Consider the following 22,976-nt stretch of genomic DNA (forward strand, 5'->3'; position numbering starts at 1 on the left):
GTAGATTGCGACATAAAAGACTCAAATTAATTGTCGTTTGGTTCTTAGCGTCGGGGTGACCGACTCTCTCCTCCCAATAAATACAACGTCAAATTGTCATGTTGGATGACCGAGAATATATTGTACTCAAATGAAAGGACGTGTCAGAGGGCAATCCCCCTCCCCCTATCCTACCCAAAAAAAAAGGAATTAAAAATAATATATGAAGGCCGATCAGGATAGAATAGGACAGAAATAAAAGGTTTTTGGTAGTAGAGCACGTTTACCCTCAAATTGGGATGGACACAGGAGGATCTGCGGATCTTTAAGATATGGTATCCCAAGTGGTCGCTTTGAAATTTGATTTTGAATGTATTGGGTTGCCCAAAAAGTAATTGCGGATTTTTTAAAAGAAAGTAAATGCATTTTTAATAAAACTTAGAATGAACTTTAATCAAATATACTTTTTTTACACTTTTTTTCTAAAGCCAGCTAAAAGTAACAGCTGATAACTGACAGAAGAAAGAATGCAATTACAAAGTCACAAGCCGTTGAAAAAAATTTGTCAACGCCGACTATATGAAAAATCCGCAATTACTTTTTGGGCAACCCAATAGATAACCAATACAAAAAATTATTAGTGTGAATCCGAACGAGACCCGTAGCACTGAATATCTTGATAGTCACCTTCAAAATGCTTGACATAATGGGGCTTCAACAAAATCGTGCTCTAGCACGATACTGATATTACATCCGGGTCCGCCCCTAAACTCCTTTCAAACCGATCATGATTGCCTCCTATGGCGATAAATAATAAGTATTTGATAATAGAAAACGAATTTGATATCCAATTTTGAGGCCAAATGTTTGGGGGTCGTATAACCCCATAAACTCCCCCTAAACCAATGGCAATTGGGACTCAAATAAAACAAATTTCAGAATAGAGCACGTTGCTGATATTTTTTCAGGGCTAAGTACGTGGGTGGCCGCCCCACCCTGTATACTCCTCAAACTGGACATATTTGTGGATTATGGCAAAAAGGGGCTCAATTCTGTATATGTTTCATGGCCAAGTGTTTCAAGGACGTATAACCTCATAAACACCTCCTAAACCACGCATATATACCGACTATAGCAATATGTAGCTCCAATGTGGTTTTTGGGAGTGTAGTAGTAGTATGAATCTGATATTCCCTTTCGGGGCAAAGAGTTTCGCTACTCCAATCCACCGCCAAATCCAAGAGTATAAAGTAGATCTAACATCCAAACTTTAACGGGCGGACCCTCCTCTTACCCTATTTTTAAAAACGCAAGATCTCGGAGATGGATAGCGTTTTTGAAAATAGGGCGATTTACGCCAAATTAAGTTTGTTTATAATAACTGAAATACAAAAATGTGAATCCTTATTTGGGGTGGGATATCTAAAGGCTGCCCCACCTCCAAAGCCAGCCAAATGGAATAAAAACCAATAATGTCAAAATGGGACTAAAATGAAAGGTATTTGAGACCAGAGCACGAATCCCAAAAACACCCCAATATCGGACATATTTACCGACCATAGCAATATAAGGCTCCAATGAAAGGTATTTGGGAGAAGAGCACCAATATATTGGGTTGCCCAAAAAGTAATTGCGGATTTTTTAAAAGAAAGTAAATGCATTTTAAATAAAACGTAGAATGAACTTTAATCAAATATACTTTTTTTACACTTTTTTTCTAAAGCAAGCTAAAAGTAACAGCTGATAACTGACAGAAGAAAGAATGCAATTACAGAGTGAAAAAATTGTCAACGCCGACTATATGAAAAATCCGCAATTACTTTTTGGGCAATCCAATAATATCCACATTGGAGCGAAATATCTGAAAGGCTATAACAGCACCTCCAAACAGGACTTATTTTCTGACGTGACCGTATAGGGCTCAGATAAAATAAGAGAGTGAAAGAAGGCACAGCGGAGCGAGCCCTATCTAGATAGTTTGTTATAAAAGACGCTTTTATAAATTAAATTTTTACACAAGTCTGTATAGCTTTTGCGAAAATTCCACTTACATTTGACGATTAAATAAAACTGTCTACTGATGAGCACATGTGATTTAATTTATACATCATCTGAGTTGAAATTGACATCTTCGTCCTTAAATATAGCCCAAAAAGATCTGCAAATAAAAATAAATATATATATATTTACTAAAACAGGCAATTTTATATATAAGAATTTTAATTTTATGAGACCACCACAAAACCAAGGAAAATAAAAACATCACCATTTAATAAAATTTTTGGTAGAAGTATTACGATTTGTGGGACATTTAGAACCTACATATTTTTGTTTCACTTTCATTTCATTTCACCAAAGTGAAACGTGTCAACTTTATGGTATTATTTTAATGAGCTCAAATAAATTTTTTACTGGTTTTTATACCCACCACCGAAGGATGGGGGTATATTCATTTTGTCATTGCGTTTGCAACACATCGAAATATCCATTTAAAGTCTATATATTCTTGATCGCCGTAAAAATCTAAGACGATCTAGCCATGTCCGTCCGTCTGTCTATTGAAATCACGGTGGTCTTTAAAAATAGAGATATTGAGCTGAAACTATGGACAGATTCTTTTTTTGTGCATAGGCAGTTTAAGTTTGAAGATGGGCTATATCGAACTAAAGGGTGATTTTTTTGAGGTTAGGATTTTCATGCATTAGTATTTGACAGATCACGTGGGATTTCAGACATGGTGTCAAAGAGAAAGATGCTCAGTATGCTTTGACATTTCATCATGAATAGACTTACTAACGAGCAACGCTTGCAAATCATTGAATTTTATTACCAAAATCAGTGTTCGGTTCGAAATGTGTTCATTCACCGTAACGTTGCGTCCAACGATATAGCCCCCTAATAGACCGATTCGCCATAAAAGCCACATATATTATCAAATTTCGCTGAAATTTGGGACAGTGAGTTGGAGCCTTCGACATCCTTCTTCAATTTGGCCCCTTCTTCATTCCAGATTTGATAATAGTTGCCATATAGCTATTTTCCCTTCTGTGAACAATAAAATTCGAATTGAAAATATCATAGAACGAAAACTACTAAAGATATCATTCCAAATTTTCACAAATTTGTTGATACCTTTTTAAAAAAAAAAGTAAAAATATTGGCCACATTTCTTGATGAAAACACCAAAATTCCCCACACTGGGGAAAAACATTTGGAAAATTGGCAGTTTTTAATAAAATTTCCGTAGAGACCTAAATCCTTGGATGGCGCAAAAATTTGTTTGCATTCATTATTACTTGGGGCAATGAAAATCTTATATATAAAAATCAATTTGTGTTTGTTTGTAGGTTTGTTTGTTTGTGTGTTCCTTATAGACTCAGAAACGGCTGAACCGATTTTCTTGAAATTTTCACAGATGGTGCATAATGATCCCGTGGTGAAAATAGGGTACTACATTTTTTGATATCTGAAGGGGGCGAACCCTCCCCCTTACCCTAATTTTCAGAAACGCCAGATCTCGGAGATGGATGTTGCGATTTAAGCAAAATTTTGTTTGCTCTCATATAGTACCCTAAAAATAAAAATTTGTTATCCAAATTTCGGATGGGGTACCTAGGGGTGCCGCCCCACCCTAAAACCTACCAAACATATATTTGCACCAATCACGACAATATGGGACTCAAATGAAAGGTATTTAGAATAAGAAAACGCATCTGGTATCCAATTGCCGTATCCAATTGTGGGACCAAGTTTTGGGAGTAAAGCACGAATCTGATATCAATATTCGTGAAAAGTGTCTATGGGGCCACACCACCCAAATAGGAAGTGTTTGCTGACTATTGCAATATGAGGGTCAAATAAGTGAGTTTTTAGAGTAGAACACGAATCAGATATATATTTTCAAGGCCAACTCACTGAGTGGCCGCCCATCACCCAAGCCGGCCATGTTTGCCGACTATGGAAATATGGGGCTCAAAGGTATATGGGAGTAGACCACGTATCTGATATCAACATAAGGGACCAACTGTCTAGGGGACGTCCCACCACCATAGCAACCCCCAAATAGGACGTATTTGCTCACCAAGACAATTTGGGTCTTCAAGAGAGTTTAACTAAATATATATAATTTTTAGGGCCAATATCCCAAACCACACATATTTGCTGACTTTTGCAATAAGGAGTTTAAATGAGATTAGAAAACGAATTTCATATCCAATTTTGAGGCCAATGGCAATATGGGGTTCAAATAAATCACATATAGATATATGAGAATAGAGTACGTTTCCGATTTATTTTCCGGACTTAATGTTTGGGAGACCACCCTAATCCCCAAAACACCCCTAAATCGGGCATATTTACCGACTATGTCAATGTGGAGCTTAAATAAAAGGTATAGGGGGGGAGGGGAAAGAATTGATACCCACTTTCGGAACCAATTTTCTAGGGGTCTACCACTTTCCCAAAATACCCCCACAAACAGCTATTTTTTACTGACCATCGCAATATGGGCCTTAAATAAAGGTATTTGGGAGCAGAATACGAATTTGATACCCAAATCTAGGACCATGGATTAAGGCATCACCCCTTCCTCAAAGGGTAAACATTTTTCGATCATGCCAATATGTGGCTCAATTGAAAGATATTTGAGATTAGAAAACGAATAACCTATTTTGAGGCCATGTGTTGGGGGGACGCCTCATCGTGTAAACTCCCCTAAACCAATGGCAATATGGGGGTTAAATAAATAGTATTTTAAAGAAGAGCACGATGCTTATATTTTTTCAGGGCCAAGTGTCTGGGGGACCAACTCACCCCCGAAAATACCCCTAAATCAGATATTATGAGAATATCGGGCTGAAATAAAGTATTTTAAGAATGGAATACACCTTACATCCAAACTTAAATTCATAAACCAATAGAGATCATATGGGATTCAGTTAAAGGCACTTATATTATTAAACTGTTTATCAAATGCAAATTTTGCCCATGAACATTCCACTAAGGAACAGGGGGGCCTCAGCTTTGCGTTTTGAGAACTTCAAGGGTTTTCCCAGTTTTTTTTGTAAAAAAATGCCAATATAGTACTTCACAGATCTACTATTAGATTTAACACAATTAATAAAAATTACACACAAAACGCATCTACAATAAGTTTTCTTTACAGTAAGTAAAATTGATAGAGCTGGTCCAAGTTTTCTGTATAGAGACGAAACAATGAAATTACCTTTTTTTACGGAAAAATGCCAAAAATTTCCTTTTTTCACATTATTTGATTTGTAGCATATATTAGCATATATCGCGACAAAAAAAAAGGTTTCCAAATCAGTTAAACATTTTGAAATCGGTTCAGAAATGCTTTCACAAGCTACAAAATAAGAGACTAGACTCTGCGAAAATTTCAAAACAAAACAAAAAATACTAAAATTTCTTGGACACTATAAAAGATATCCCGCACATTTAGGTCTGTTTCTTGTAGGGCTTTTTAACCACTTTCCAGCAGAAAAAATTTTGAAAATCGGGCCATAAATGCGCTTTTGACAGCCCGAACAAAATTTTATAGGGCCGAGGTGACCAACTTTAAAGGCCCACCAAATGAGACTTCTAGGGTCCTGAAATTTTTCCACTTATTTTTTTCCCATCCCACTGTGCGATCTTTCGATTTAAGATATTGGACCCATAATGGTTCAGATCGGTCTATATTTGGATATAGCTACCAAAAATACCAATATTTTGTTCTACAAAATTGAACAATGACTTGTACTTATTAGGCCACACAATGTCGAACCATATTTCGATATGGCTGCTATGGGGGCATAAATTATGCATTTTTCACCGGATTGTTACGAAAGGTGGTTTAGATATATACTCGAGGTGGTGGGTATCCAAAGTTCGGTCCGGCCGAACTTAACGCCTTTTGACTTGTTAAAGACTCACATAATCTTTTCTGAAAGAAAAGATTATGTGAGAGAGCATTTCTAAGAACTTTATACTTGTTCTTGGAAAAGTGCGATCAGTTTGGCTGATGAGATTATGGCTTTTAGCTCCTAATCACAAATTTTACGAATGTGATAAGAACGAAACTATTGAACATGAATAGCTTGTTAAAAACAAATTAAAATAAAAAAAAAATAATAATCACTGGAAGATAATCAAACATTAAATGGTCATATATGCAAACATTAAAAATAAAGAAATTATTGATAAGATACATATAAATAAATGAACGCACACAGATAAAAATAATTTTGAAAAACAACAACTTTGGTCGAAAAAACAACTGCGAAAGTTGTTAATTTTCCTGCAACAATTTATTTTGAATCTCAACGACCCAAAGTACAAATTCGTTGTTGACAGGCACTCCTTGCAGGCCACCATATAAAAACAACAACAACAATATATCCATAAGCAAGACAAACAAATTTCTTAGATATTGTGGAAGTCGTCAAGGAAAGCCTTGTACAAAATTTTGGGAAAATTGGTGAATAAATGCCCTTGCAGTGGCTATAGGAGTAAAAATGGGCCGATATATTTATATATATGAAAGCTATATCTAAATCTGGGGCGATTTGTACGAAATTCACCAGTAAGTGAATTTTCAAGAGAAAGTCCTTCCTACTAAATTTCAAGAGAATCGGTTAACAAATGATCATTTTATTGCATTATTATTGCAAATCGAACGAACATATATATGGAAGCTATATCTAAATCTGAACCGATTTTTTCCAATTTCAATAGGCTTCGTCTCTAGGTCTTCAAATTTGAAGACGATCGGTTGAAAATTGCGACATGTAGTTTGTACACAAATTAACATGGAGTTAAGTTATAATACCCTGTACCACAGTAATGCTGTCAAATTGGGAGATCGCTTTATATGGGAGCTATATCAGGTCATTGACCGATTTGGACCAACTTATCACACCAGTAATGTCGAGAGTCATAAGTCATAACACCTTCTTGCCAAATTTCGAGAGAATTGGTTAACAAATGACTATTTTCTTTCGTTATTACTGCAAATCGGACGAACATATATATGGGAGCTATATCCAAATCTGAACCGGTTTTTTCCAATTTCAATAGGCTTCGTCTCTAGGCCGTAAAACATGCCCGTACCAAATTTGAAGACGATCGGTTGAAAATTGCGATATGTAGTTTGTACACAAATTAACATGGAGCTAAGTTACAATACCCTGTACCACAGTAATGGTGTCAAATTGGAAGATCGCTTTATATGGGAGCTATATCAAGTCATTGGCCGATTTGGACCAACTTATCACAGTTGTTGTGTTTTGTTGTAATAACAAAACACTCCGTGCAAAATTTGCACGTCGTGTTTTGGTATGACTTCCAACTAAGTATGGTTCAAATCGGTCCATAACCTGATATAGCTGTCATATAAATCGATTTGGGGTCTTGACTTCTTGAGGCTCTAGAGGGCGCAATTCTTATCGGAATTGGCTGAAATTTCGCACGAGGTGTTTTTTTATGACTCCCAACAACTGTGCTTAGTATGGTTCAGTATCGGCCCATAACCTGATGTAGGTGCCATATAAGCCGATCTAGAATCTTGACTTCCTGAGCCACTAGAGAGCGTAATTCTAATCCGATTTGACTGAAATTTTGTTGTGTTTTGTTACGACTTCCAACAGTTGTGCCAAATAAGGTTTTAATTGGTCCATAACCTGATATAGCTACCATATAAACCGATCTAGGATCTTGACTTCTTGAGCCTCTAGAGGTCGCAATTATTATCCGCTGTGGCGGATAATAAGTCGTTTGGTACAACGACTTCTCTCATGACCTTCAACATAAGTGTCAATTATGGTCTGAATCGGCCTATAGCCTGATACAGCTCCCATATAAACCCATCTCCCTATTTTACTTCTAAAGAGCGCAATTTTTGTTCGAATTGGCTGAAATTTTACACAACGACTTCTACTATGGTCTCCAACATTCAATTATGGTCCGAATGGACCATAACTTTATATAGCTTCAATATCATAGCAATTCTTTTCTTTTATCATATATTTGCCTAAAAAGAGATACCGGGAAAAGAACTCGACAAATGCGATCCATGGTGGAGGGTATATAAGATTCGGCCCGGCCGAACTTAGCACACTTTTACTTGTTTTCATGTCATCTTATGTTTTTTGCAAAGTTACCTTTTGCAATGTTTGCCATATCTGCATTTTGAATATAAACGCATTGGCCATTCTGGGGTTGGGTTTTTTTTTATTATTTTACTACACTTCTTACTGCTAACAATAGCACCATCAAGTCTATTGCCAAAAGGGGGTCAATAATTTAAAGAAAAGAGCACACTTTAGATTAAGAGTGGAATTTCCATAAAAAAAGTTTCAACTCATGTACAATAAACTGTTTACATGGACTGGGTCATAACACGAGTTTATGAATTGAACTTTGCTGCCAGTTTTTTTTTTTTCTTCTAAAAGTGTCCAAAAATACGTCGCTAGAAACGTCAAATACTTGGCCAAAATTGCTGTATATTGTGTGGTTTTTGTTTGCCTTTCATATTCTCCCTCTCTCTCTCTCTCTTTGGTCTAAAGAACACCTTTGCCCTACTAATAAAGAATAAACTTGTTAAGATATAAAATTTTGTGCCCAAAAGTTTGCATTGATGACGGAAACTGGTAATGTGCTGCAAACAGTGTGACGAAATAAGATAAAGAAATTGGAGTTGAATTAAACAGGTACAAGTGTGAATGAGGTACTTGACCGACTTTTATTTGATCAATTTACAATGGCGAGATTATTTGCTAATTATGTTATTCATGGGAAAATATATTCATAACATATCTATAAGCAGAGAGTATGAAGCAAATGCCCATACGATATGCCCTCTGTGGTTTCTTTAAATGTGTGTCTACATTAGTTAATGTAAAAATTCGCAAGTTATTAGACTTTAACCAGTAAGGAAAGGGAAATTCTGGAGCGGCCGACTAAATAGAACCCATGTCTAAATCTAGTATGATTTTAATTTTGTATACCTATTGAAATATCGAATAGAACCTAGCAATATTTTCCTACGATAGGGCCTAAATTGTGGCTACTGCAGTCTTACGAGTGTATATCGGCTAAAATATTGGGTTGCCCAAAAAGTAATTGCGGATTTTTCATATAGTCGGCGTTGACAAATTTTTTCACAGCTTGTGACTCTGTAATTGCATTCTTTCTTCTGTCAGTTTTCAGCTGTTACTTTTAGCTTGCTTTAGAAAAAAGTGTAAAAAAAGTATATTTTATTAAAGTTCATTCTAAGTTTTATTAAAAATGCATTTACTTTCTTTTAAAAAATCCCCAATTACTTTTTGGGCAACCCAATACATAGATATATGCCAGTTTTAGCTTTTTCTTATATATAAAATTCAACTAATGTTTGTTTGTTTGCATGTTTGTATGTTTGTTTGTCGGTTTGAAGGAAACATAGGCTATATAATTTTTTGATATCGAGAGGGGGCGGACCCTCACCCTTACCCTAAAAGTACTACCCAAAAAGAAAAGTGAACCGATCGGGACAATATGGGATTCAAATGAAAGGTATTCAAGAGTAGAGTACGAATTTCATAATAAAAGGTGGGTCCAAGTACCTGGGGGCCGCCCCAGCCCCAAAACCCTTAAAATAGGTTTATTTGACGATCATGACCATGTGGGACTCAAATGACAAGAATTCGGGAGTAGATTACGAATATGGTCAGGAATTAGGAATAGGCTTTATAATTTATTGATAACGGAAGGGGACGAACCCTCCACCGTTACGCCAAAAACACCACCCGATCAGGACAATATGGGTATCAAATGAAAAGTATGCGGGATAAGATAACGAATCTGGCATACAAATTCATGGCGAAGTATAGGAGATCACCCCACCTCCACAAAAACGTCCTAAATGGGCACATAAGCTAATCTCTGATATATGGGACTCGGTTTGTTTGTTCCGTATAGAATGAAAAACAGCAGAACCGATTTTCTTGAAATTTTTGCATATTGTGTAGGTTGGTCTGGAAGGAAACATAGGCTGTATAATTTTTCGGTGTCGGAAGGGAGATGGACCCTCCCCCTTATGCCAAAAACACAGCCCAAAATCACAAGTGGACCCCCTAATGCCAAAAACACAACCCAAAATGAAAGGTATTGAACAGTAGAATACGAATATGGTATTAAAATTTGGGTCTAAGTACCCATCGGGCCGCCCCAACCCCAAAACTCCCCCAAACAGACATATTGGACGTTCATTTCAATATGGGGCTCAAATGAAATGTATTCGGGAGTAGATTTCTAATCTGGCATACAAAATCAGATCGAAGTATAGAGGGTCAGACCAACCCACAAACACGCCATTAGACCCATTATGACTATATGATACTTGGCTGAACCGATTTTCTTAAAATGTTCGTAGATTGTGTACGTTTGTCTGGAAGGAAACATAGGCTATATAATTTGTAGATATCGGGTGGAAGCGGACCCTAACCTCAAAAACGCCACTCATATCCGAAGGTGGTGCGATGGGCACAATAAGGGTTTCAAATGAAAGGTATTGGAGACTAGAAAACGAATATGGTATTAAAATTTGGGTCCAAGTACCCAGAAAAGTATTTGAGAGTAGAAAACGAATTTGCTTTCCAATTTTGGAACCAAGTGTTTGGGGTACGCCCTAAGGCACCCCCTAAACTGAACTTCATTTCCGTTGGGAATAAAGAACGAATTTGATATCCATATTTGGGTCAAAATGTCTGAGGTGCCATCCCTCCCTAAGGAAGAACATTACCGCCAGGAACCGAGAAGGGGCAAATTCTCACACATCAATGAGTGCTTTCCCATTCAAGTTTAAACTAAATGATTTTTATAGCCGAGTCTGAACGGCGTCTCGCAGTGCGACACCTCTTTAGGGAAACTTTTTAAATAACCATGCATGGCATTGTACCTCGCAAATGTCGCCAACATTAAGAGGGGATAAACACCACTTTGTCCGATGTTCTCGCCAGGATTCGATATCCGCATTCAGGGCGAAGTGTCCCCACCCTAAAAACATAGTAGAGAGTTAAAGAAGGCGAAGCGAAGCGGGCTCGGTTCGGGTAGTAGCTATATATAATTGAGGGAAGTATCTCCTGTTCCTTAATCGAATGTTCATGGGAAATTTAGTATTTAGTCGTATATCTAATGGGTGGATTATGGATGGCAACCTTAGTTCAATATCGTTATCAGTTGAAAAATTTGCATTACGGATGGCAACATTCAACCGAAGTTGCCAATGCCAGTTGTTAAAAATGGGATTTTACGGCACCACTTTTTTATAGTTGCTCTGTTGTTTTTATTACAAAATAAGCAGTGAAATTAAAGATTTTTTTTGTCTTAAAATTGCTTATTTGTTGTTTTATTATAAATGTGTTGGTTGTTGTTGTTGTTGTAGTGTTCAGTTTGTTGTGTTCTTCCTTTCGTCTGCTTGATTCTGTTTATTGTCCAGATCCAAGAACTCTGCGACTTAGATGGGGTGCGTCCACAAGCATCTGAGTCTGTAGGAGGTAGAGGTTAAACAGTGCCGGAGAATATCACCCCGCCTTGGGGAACTCCCTGTTTCAATCTACGGTGTTTCGACTTTTTATCCCCAAATTACACAATGACCGGCGACCACACAGATAATTCGCGACCCAGCGTTTCAGGCATGGCTGGAGGGAAGTATTGGCGATGTCCTTAAATAGTTTGGCATAGCTGACCGTGTCGAATGCCTTCAAAAGGTCCGGTGCCATGAGCACCGTCCTATCACACGGCCTGGGCTGATTGAAGCCACAGCAAATGTGTGCGCTGATGGCATGCAAAGCAGTTGTGCTATGCTGTCTTCGAAATCCATGCTGATGCTCGGAGATTGGAAATTTTCCAACGAAGCTCGGGAGGAGTAATGTTTTAAGCGTCTTGGCTACTGGTGAGAGAAGGGAGATCGGTATGTACGACTCCCTCAAACTCGGATTCTTTCCAGGCTTCAGTAGCGGGATCACTCTGCCCATTTTCCAGACATCGGAAACTACAATATAAGAGTGTTCAAAGACAAGTTGAGGACAATAGTAAGGTACTTAACTCCAGGTAGATCCAGATTCTTCAGCATCAGTCGGGGCCCAACGCCTTGGATGATTTGGCGCCGCGGATGACATTCGAAACGTCGCTCATCGGTTCGGAGACCACGGATACGACGATGGCTCTCCTCCTAGCACTGTTTCTCTCGGGAAGCACAATAAATTGACGTTTTGACAACTACCCAATCGGCCTATCTCTTCGGATCAATCACGGTTACGTCGTCAAAAGTCACTGAGGTCCTGTCATCCCGTCTACCGGGGTTCGAGAGTGATTTAACAGTAGACCACAGATTACCTAAACCGGTGCCAAAGATACATTGCTCCAAGTGTTCCAGCCACAAATTCCGCCTATGTTCGTTGACTACCCTGTTTATTTCCAGATTCAGCACGATGACTCTGGGGTTAGTGGTTAGTACAACGAATCCCATCACGGTCGTCTTCGAGTACCACTGCCTGCGCCGGGAAATTGGGCGGTGTTTGGGGTATTCAACCGGCTGGTATACAGCGAGCGGCTGCTGCGTTAATGGTACCTCGGAATTTCCACTCGAAAACTAGCAACTCGGACGATGGTGAGAATTATGAGGAGGTGGTCTGATCCCAAAGAAATGAAGGCTTGCCAGCTTGAACTGCTACACCTCCTCGTTATCCTAGTAGGGGGATCCTCATTCACCGTGTAAAACGTGGAACCTCCAATCTGCTCTGCTAAAGCTATGCCCCGCTGATCGTTACCTAGGGGAGAATTGGGACACGGCTACCTACTGGCGGTATGTACATGTTGTATAACACTATCTCGGCAGTACCCGATATAGCATGGAACGGAATGATGTTACCCACCTCCATTCCTTAAGCGATCCTTACGTAGCATATTGTATCCGTGACAACTGTACAAGCTGCAGGTTTTGGTAAGCTTTGTCTCCTTGATCGCTGCAATTAATATGTTCTTCCGATTCATAAAATCCACTATCTCGTCGATTCTTACGTAGCATATTGTATCCGTGAAAACTGTGCAAGCTGCAGGTTTTGGTAAGCTTTGTCTCCTTGATCGCTGCAATTAATATGTTCTTCCGATTCATAAAATCCACTATCTCGTCGATCTTGCCTCGGAGAACGTTGCAATTGCAAAAATGACACACTTCCGGGCACTAGCCTGGCAATATTGGGGCTGGGAGGCTGCTGTTGCGTATGTTGCAGTACGGGAGAGGTCGGCGGGGTCACATAGTCCGACGACGAGGAAGCAGAAGGCGACTACACTTGTGACCCACTGCTGTCTTTGTTCGCACAGCACCTTGCAACATATTCAGTGTGACTATACTCCCGTAGTGACGCAATGCCAGAGCAAGATCGGAAATGTACATAACCATTTTCACATATTTTTCTCCCAGAGACAATAAATATTTATAATAATAATTTATACTGGTAATGGCTATATTCCAAAGTTGAGGAGACAGTACACCTCTTTGAGGTGTTCCTCTGCTAACCCATCTTTTAAGATCCACGGATCCCAAATCTGTCGTAATCCATCTTTTAGTAAGTAAGTTATTAATAAACTTGTTTACGTTAGAGTTGATGCCTAGAATTTCTCAACATTATTGCAAGCACCTTCAACGTCAAGAAATGCTTCCTTGACATCCTTGACAGCGAGAGAACCCTCTGTGTGGCCGACTAGGTCGCGAAGTGCTGTTTCAGTGGACTTGCCTTTACTATATGCATGCTGCTGCCGAGACAGGCGATCTCCAGGGTTCATTGCCCTAAAATATGTTTCTTTAAACCTCTCAAGAGTTTTCAGCAAAAAAGATGAAACTCTTTCGCATTCGTGTAGTAAGGCTCTTCTGCTTTCGGAGTGAAAATTACCTTTGTGTCCCTCCATCCCACAGGTATATATGACATGCTGATACAAGCAGAGTATATCTTCCTAAGCCAAGGAACCAGTGTATCAGACGCAGCTTGTAATTCAACCGGTGATACATTATCTTATCGGCCAAAGGATTTTTGGCTCAAACACAATTTCCCCAATAACCTCCGAAGAATGTATACCAGTGACAATCTCTTCTGGCGCCACATTATCCGTTGGAGAATTTCTCGGGAAATTTTTATCAACGAGTAGTTCTAGTGTTTCCTCACTAGACATTGTCCATAAATTCTCTGACTTCCGAATAGGTCTCGAGGACAGAAACTTCTTTAGCCTAGAGGCCTCAGATATATCCTCCACGGAGCTGCAAAATTCCACCCAGAATTTGTTCTGAGCCTTACTCAGCTCGCCCCTATACTTTCTTAGCTCAGCCTTATAGATGTCCCAATCGTGTGGTGCTCTTGTGACTTTCGCCCTGTTGAAGAGTTTTCTGCAGTCCTTCCATAGACCAACCAGTTCTGGTTAAAATCCGCACAAATCAATAATTCTTGATGTTACAAAATAGGGTGGCAAATGCAGACCGGGTGGTACATGTGCAAAAAAAAAAAACAAAAACATCGCCGCGTACTTCCGAAGAATAAATTGAACTAGTGGGCCACAAAAGAAAAAAAAAAGGATTTACAGGCCGTCTGCCACCGACCGGAGTGTCTAGGTATTTTCATTATACGGACTTGGCTTTGCAAAGTATACTCATCCTTATCGAACTGTCCCAGGACCTATCCTACGGTGATAGAATAGTGGCAATTCGTCACCTCGAGCGACAAACCCTTATAAAAGTGATAGGTTTTTTTCATGTAGGGGGACGAGAACTGGGACCGGTCCTTATCACCAGAGGACCTATCCCGTGACAGGTTTGGGACCCGTCCCATTTCCCAAAGGGTGGTATTTCACAACTTGTAGCATTTTTGTGGAGATTTAACTATTTGTTTACACATTTTCTTGCTGCGGGACTGTCAAACCACTATTACCGGCATCAATTAACAAAAGTTGTCACACATAATACAAATTTTTATTTTGGTTGCGTAGTCAGACAACCTCTTAACTGAACATTGGTTGCTATCCGTAATCGACTCATAAATGTGATTCTTCTTTGATCAAATTTTGCAAGTGTCAAATAAAATACCTCATGCTTAATTTTGTAAAGATCCGACCAAAGTTGTGCCTACTACAGTCTTAAAAGGCCATATCGCCATATCGGATGATAGTTATATATGGGAGCTATATCAAAATCGGATCCGATTTTGTTCAAAATCAATCAGCGTTTGTCCTTGGACGCAAAAATCGACTTAAACAAAATTGTACAACAATCGTACTACAAAAGCGATCTGTACCTTGATCACAAGAATACATGGACAAGCAGACTGATGACCAAACAGACATTGCTAAATCGAACCAGGAAGTGATTCTAAGTCGGGATACTTATCAATGAGGCTAGCTCTTCTACTTCTTAGCGTTGTAAACAACACAAAGTTATAATACCCTGTACGGGGATAGCTGAAAGCACCACACAGGCTGGAACCAGCGTTACCGTTGTGCCACTTTAGTAACAAATTTGACACTTTTTTGATTATGTTTGTAAAATATATCACTTAAGTATTTAAACACCCACCACCGCAACTCGTCAAAACTTTTACTCTAAATCTAACAAATACATGTTCTGTATATGGTAGATCGATTTTGCGAAGTCCGTTCGTCCGTCCAAATTTGAATTTGACTTTTGGATTGATTTGGTGGGAATCTAAGATTCGGATTGCCCGAACTTATCTTTTATACACCTTTTTATGTTATTTATAAACAAGTAAAAGCGTGCTAAGTTCGGCCGGGACGAATTTTATATATCTTCCACCATTGATTTCATTTGTCGAGTTCTTTCCCGGTATCTCTTTTTAGACAGACAAAGGATAAAAGAAAAGAAGTGCTATGCTAATTGAATTGAGTGTTGGAGACCACAGTAGTAGAAGTCTATGTGTAAAATTTCAGCGAAATCGAATAAGAATTGGGCCTTTTAGGGGCTCAAAAAGTAAAAAAAGTCAAGATCCCAGATCGGTTAATATGGCAGCTATATCAGGTTACGGACTGATTTGAACCATATTTGGCACAGTCATAACAAAACACCTCATGCAAAATTTCAGCCAAATCGGATAGGAATTGCGCCCTCTAATGGGTCAAGAAGGATGTGGGTATACTCCTCGAAATATTCTTCTAAGACCCCATAAAGTATCGTAATGATATTTGAAGTCGATCACATTTCCGTCCGTCCATCTGTCTGTCGAAAGCACGCTAATTTCCGAAGAAGTAAAGCTAGCCTCTTGAAATTCTGCAAAAATACTTATTATTAATGTAGGTCGGTTGGTATTGTAAATGGGCCATATCGGTCCAAGTTTTGATATAGCTGCCATATAAACCGATCTTGGGTCTTGATTTTTTGAGCCTCTAGAGTGCGCAATTCTTATCCGATTTTGCATGAGGTGTTTGGTTATGATATCCAACAACTGTGCCAAGTATGGTTCAAATCGATCCATAACCTGATATAGCTGCCATATAAACCGATCATGGGTCTTGACTTCTTGAGCTTCTAGAGTGCGCAATTATAATCCGATTGGAATGAAATTTTGCACGACGTGTTTTGTTATGATATCCAACAACTCTGTCAAGTATGGTTCAAATCGGTCAATAACCTGATATAGCTGTCATATAACCGATCTTGGGTCTTCACTTCTTGAGCCTCTAGAGGGCGCAATTCTTATCCTATTTGAATGAATTTTTGCACGAAGTATTTTGTTATGATATCCAACAACTGTGTCAAATAAGGTTCAAATCGGTTCATAACCTAATATAGCTGCCATATAAACCGATCTGGGATCTTGACTTCTTGAGCCTCTAGAGGTCGCAATTATTATCCGATTGGCCTGAAATTGTACGAAGGATCCTCTCATGACCATCAACATACGTGTTTATTATGGTCTGAATCGGTCTATAGCTCCCATATAAATCGATCTCTCTATTTTACTTCTTGAGCCCCAAAGGGAGCAATTCTTATTCGAATTGACTGACATTTTACACAGGTCTCCAACATATAATATAATTGTGGTCCAAACCGGACCATATCTTGATATCGCTCTAATAGCAGAGCGAATCTTTTCTAATATCCTTTTTTGCCTAAGAAGAGATGCCGGGAAAAGAACTCGACAAATGCGATCCATGGTGGAGGGTATATAAGATTCGGCCCGGCCGAACTTAGCACGCTTTTACTTGTTTATTTTGATACTAAATGCCATACTTTTAACATTTCTGCGACACTTTTCCATCTATTTGTGCCACTTGTTCAAAAATACAACTATGTAGCGATTATCTATTGTATGTTGTCCAACAAATCCCATATAAATGTTCAATTTTTCGAAAACTTTAAAATTTTTGAGCTGAACGAGAGTAACTGGACAAAACAAAAAAAAAGTTTAATTATGTTTGTAAAATATATCACCGCAACTCGTCAAAACGTTTACTCTAAATCTAACAAATATATGTTCTGTATATCGTAGATCGATTTTGCAGTCCGTTCGTCCGTCCAAATTTAAATTTGGCTTTTGGATTGATTAACGGTGGTGGGAATCTAAGATTCGGATTGCCCAAACATATTTTTTACACACCTTTTTATGGATTGTTTGTTTTTGTTATACACGTTTTATCTTTGTTTTTTATGAAAAATATTGATTTTATGCCCTCTACCATAGGATGGAGGTATACTAATTTCGCCATTCTGTTGTAACACCACGCAATATGCGTCTAAGATCCCATAAAGTATATATATTCATGATCGTTGTGACATTATAAGTCGAACTAGCCATGTCCGACCGTCTGTCCTTCCGTCTGTCTGTCGAAAGTACGCCAACTTTCGCAGAAGTAAAGCTAGGCGCTTCAAATTTTGCACAAATTCTTTATATTAATGTTGATCGGTTGGGATTGTAAATGGGCCAAATCGGTCTAATTTGATATAGCTGCCATATAAACCGATCTTGGGTCTTGACTTCTTGAGCCTATAGAGGGTGCAATTATCGTCCGATTTGACTGAAATTTTGCACGTGGTGTTTTGGTATCACTTCCAACACTGTGTTAAGTATGGTTTAAATCGGTTCATAACCTTATATAGCTGCCATATAAATTGATATTGGGTCTTGACTTCTTGAGCTTTTAGAGGGAGCAATTCTTACCTGATTTGACTGTAATTTTGCACGTGGTGTTTTGTTATCACTTCCAACAACTGTGCTTAGTAGGGTTCAAGTTGGTTCATAACCTGATATAGTTGATATATAACCGATCTTAGGTCTAGACTTCTTGAGCCGTCCGATTTGACGGAAATTTTGCACGTGGCGTTTTGGTATCACTTCCAACAACTGTGCGAAATGTGGTCGAAATTGGTCTACAACCTGGTATAGCTGCCATATAAACCGATCTCCTGATTAAACTTCTTGAGCTTCTAGAGGATGCAATTCTTATCCGATTTGGTTGAAATTTTGCACGATGTGTTTTGTTTTGACTTGCAACAACTATGCTAAGTATAGCGCAAGTCGGTGCATAAGCGGATATAGCTGCCTTATAAACCGATCTGGGATCTTGACTTCTTGAGACTCTAGAGGGCGCAATTCTCATCCAATTTGTAAGAAATTTTGTACCAGGGCTTTTCCCATGACCTTCAATATACGTGTCCAATATTGTCTGGATGGATCTATAACTTGATACAGCTCCCATATAAACCGATCTCTCGATTTTGCTTCTTGAGCCCCTACAAGGCGCAATTCTTATCCGAATGGACTGAAATATTACACAATGACTTCTACAATGTTCAGCATTCAATTCATTTGTGGTCCAAATCGGACTACAACTTAATATAGCTCCAATAGCATAACAGTTCTTTTTCATTATTCTTTGTTTGCCTAAAAAGAGATAACGGGCGAAGAACGCTGGCTGAAACATTGAAGTCCAATCTATGTGGTGTTCATTGCTGTCACGAGAAGCTTAGCTGCGACCTACCGGGCGCGTCCACCGGTTGCGGATAGTGGAATGCTCCATACGGAGTAGCTGCAACGGCAGTCGCGGACAATCAGCGGTATCGAGCGGAGAGTCCAGCGAGAGGCCGGGTGACACTGGCTTTCACACATTTACTGAGTGCCTATGATGCTCGATATGACAAGGCGAGTTATTGGCGGACTGGAACGAGCTTGCTCGCACAGGAGCTTGACGACGATCGCCACCTTCACATGAAAATGTGGCTACACAACAACAAGAACAAACCTGTACTACAGAGGTGAAGAAGAGATTAAAAAGGCTTGTGGTTGATTCAACCTTAGAAACTTAAAGATATTTTCCTTCCTGTGTTATCGAATAGGACTTAAATGTCTCAGCAAACCTAATCTACTTTCAATCTAATAACATTAATATTTTCAATTATTCATTTTGTTTCTAAACACTGTATATCGTGATATACATATTTGCCAACACTCTGTCCTTTGCATACAATAACGTTTGAGGGATCATTTTCTTCTATTTGCTGCTGCCTTTTGTATATGGCGCACATTTATCTATCCAATCAATACTTCTCGATTCATGAATCGATAACGGTGTTATTACAAATTTATAAAGTTGTTCTTCTTGTTCTAATGTCAAAAGCAAGCCAGTTCAAAGACAACACGCAGCCTACAATTACTTCATAAATTTTTAAAGGATTTTCTTTGAAAGTTTTGCGGTAGCAGCGAGTGTATTGTTTTCTATTCTAGAGATGCATGTACTTGTAGATGTTGTTGGTGGTGACACATTTCCATGAAAACACTTAAAACGTTTATGCTATGTTTAGTCAATTCGTGAGCTTAATTAAATGTTCGATTGTTCAGTTAAATTGGATTCATGAAATTCAAAATGGAACTTGTAAAAAGTTTCTAAGGGTTGTTTTCACATTTTAAATTGCCGTCGAAGGTTGTTCAAGAGTATTTAAAGCCGCAAGGCGTTGAACTTTGTTCACAGGATCATTTTGAGGGAAGTGAGAAGTAAACATAAAAATGAAACAATGAACAAATGTAAAAATAATATAAATAATCTTGGCGTCCTCACAGCTTCTGCAGGAATCGTTACATGCAACCTTTAGTTCATCAACATGTTTTCCACTCAGACCTGTTATTACAAAGTGTCTGATCAATAGTTTGCTCGTCCTAAACATCCTCACAGCTTCTGCAGGAATCGTTACTTGCAACCTTTAGTCCATCAACATGTTTTCCATTCAGACCTGACGTTACAGACATGATTAGTGTGACTTCTATACTAGACAGCGATAGCATTGGTGGTAGCCATCTTCAAGATTGGATTGGACTACAAAATCTTATCTCAAAGATATAGCATACCGAGTAGAGGCATACCGACAGATTTAAGTTCCCCTAGAATGTGTTAGATAGCTCCTAGTCTTGCATGTGTTTGATAGTTTCTATATTTGCTCTATAATTCCATGAAATATCTCTCTGGCCACGTAGCCAAAACAGCCCTGTGAACCAAACGTTCTGAATTCGAAGTGTGTACGAAAATTCGCAAATTCATCCGAATTCTTAACGAAAAATATATGGAGTGGTTGACACGACTTCGGAACGAAATATCAGAGGTAAATCTGATGTTTTTGCCGACACCTCCCACCGAATTCTGAACCAAAATTATGATAAATTCATAAGGAAATTTAGAGTTGTCGTTAAGACTTCTGACCGAATTCTGAATACGGATTTTCCGACTTGTTTTATTCATTTCTGACCTAAGGTATATTAGAATTTCCATAGAATTCAAATGTTTTTCAGACTCATCGTATCGAAAAATACATCCGAATTCTGGAATAAAAATCCCTAGAATTCGGATGTATTTTCGGCTTGTCATATCGAATTTAGAAAGAATTTTTACAGTATTCGAATGTGTTTTCTGAAAGTTCAAATTTGCCCTTAAACATTCTCTTAAATATCTCGGCTAGGTTAGGTTAAAAAGAGGGTGCGGATATTAATCCGCCCCATGCCACTATGGATATACACCTAAGCCAGTAATCGGCTTGTTGTGCGCTCTAAAAACAAACAAAAAATTAACCTCGAATAAATATCTAAGTCAATCCTTAATTGTTTTCCATGCCACGCCCCTAAATTGGTTCATGTCTGGTATTGTGTCCCCACCAAGTGCCGGTATCTGTTAGACGCAAAAGCCGAGCAATGACTTTTGAAATGCCCCAACGTCTCATCGTCTTCCCCGCATGCCCTGCACATGCTATCACTTACCGCACCGATTTTACATAAAGGAGCTCCTAGTCCTATGTGTCCCGTTATGATTTCAATAGCAACTGGCCTCCTTCTTACTTCCTTTCAGTAATAGCCTCGCCTTCTCACGATCTGGATCTCCCCATAAGATTTTCGTTGTCCTACCGACCGTTTCGCTGTTCCACATGGTGACATACGCATTCGTCGCCCACGCCCTTAACTCGGACTGCATCGACCCGAAAGGCTTCGGGTTAACCAAGTTGATTGACGGCAGTTCTCTGGCCTTCACTGTCAAATCATCTGCTTTCTCATTCCCAGTTACTCCGTTATGGCCCGGCATAACGATCCGTCATAAATCGTTCCATCCTCAGAGAAGGCGTTAATCTCCTTCTTAAACTCGAAGACTGTTCGTTAGCTTACGTCCTGGTTGTTTTTGCCCTTATGGCCATTTTACATTCCGTAAAGATGTTCACACTCGACATCCTCGAGTGTGAACACCACCTCACGCATTCCGTGATCACCCGGATCTCCGCCTGCAGGACCGTAGTATGGTAAGGCAGTCTAAAACAGATCTCAGTACCTGGATTCTCAATGTAGACATCCACAACCACTCTGTCCTCTAGCTTTGGTCCATCCGTATAACATGGAATAACCACGACTGAAAATTTTGTATGATGGTCTCGCCAAGATTCGAACCCAGGCACTCAGCGTCATAGGCGAGCATGCCAACCTCTGTGCTACGGTGACATCCAACGGTTCACAAACAAAAATATACAAACAAGAAAGCACAAAAAAGACAAAAACATTCAACAACCAGTTCAGACATCGTTCATAATTCTTTCCGAACTGTCGGGAAAAAGTTCTACCGGTAAAAAAAAAATGTGCCACAAAAAGAAGGAAAAAAATCAGACATAGAGTTCAGAATTCGTCCCGAATTCCATCATACCTGTCGAAACAAAAATTCCTAACGGTTCAAACAAATAAATATGTGAAAAAAGCAAGCACAAAAAGACAAAAACATCCGACACAGAGTTCAGACGTGGTTCAGAATTCCTACAAAACTGTCAGAAGAAAAATTAAAAAAAAAACTATACGACAGGACGTTCAGAAATCGTTCAGAATACTTTCAGTACTGTCCGAACAAAAATTCGTAAAGAAGTAAAGTAAAAGTAAGTAAAAGAAGTAAAAGTAAACCAAATCGGATAAAAATTACGACCTCTAGAAGCTCAAGAAGTATAATCGGGAGATCGGTTTATATGGGAGATATATCAGGTGATGAACTGATTCAGAACATATTTGGCACGTATGTTAGGGGTCATAGAAAAATCCACTGTGTGAAATTTCAGCCAAATCGGATAAGAATTACGACCTCTAGTAGCTCAAGAAGTATAATCGGGAGACCGGTATATATGGGAGTTATACCAGGTTATGAACCGATTCAGATCATATGTATTAAATACGTTGGGGGTCACAAAAAGAGGCACTGTGCGAAATTTCAGAGAAATCGGATAAGAATTACGCCCTCTAGAGGCGCAAGAAGTGTAATCGGGAGATCGGTTTATATGTAAGGTATATCAGGTTGTGAGCCGATGTTTGGCACTTATGTTAAAAGTTATAGAAAAAGTCACTGTGCAAGATTTCAGCTAAATCGGATAAGAATTACGGCCTCTAAAGACTCAAGAAGTCAAATCGGGAAATCGGTTTATATTGGAGCTATTACAATATGTCAGAAGAAAAAAT

The 22,976-nt window shown here is 38.8% G+C and overlaps 1 protein-coding gene across 4 annotated transcripts in view; it reads right to left on the reverse strand.

The window, feature by feature from the left end:
• Window positions 1-22,976, reverse strand: part of LOC106083981 (uncharacterized) — a 113,484-nt gene that overhangs the window by 11,770 nt on the left and 78,738 nt on the right. For all 4 annotated transcript variants that reach the window (XM_059369487.1, XM_059369524.1, XM_059369459.1 and 1 more), the window contains one exon: window positions 2,031-2,137. The gene's annotated coding sequence lies outside the window, so the exon portion shown is untranslated. The remainder of the gene's footprint in view (window positions 1-2,030; window positions 2,138-22,976) is intronic.

Source organism: Stomoxys calcitrans, chromosome 1 (assembly GCF_963082655.1).
Source record: "Stomoxys calcitrans chromosome 1, idStoCalc2.1, whole genome shotgun sequence".
NCBI lineage: Eukaryota > Metazoa > Arthropoda > Insecta > Diptera > Muscidae > Stomoxys > Stomoxys calcitrans.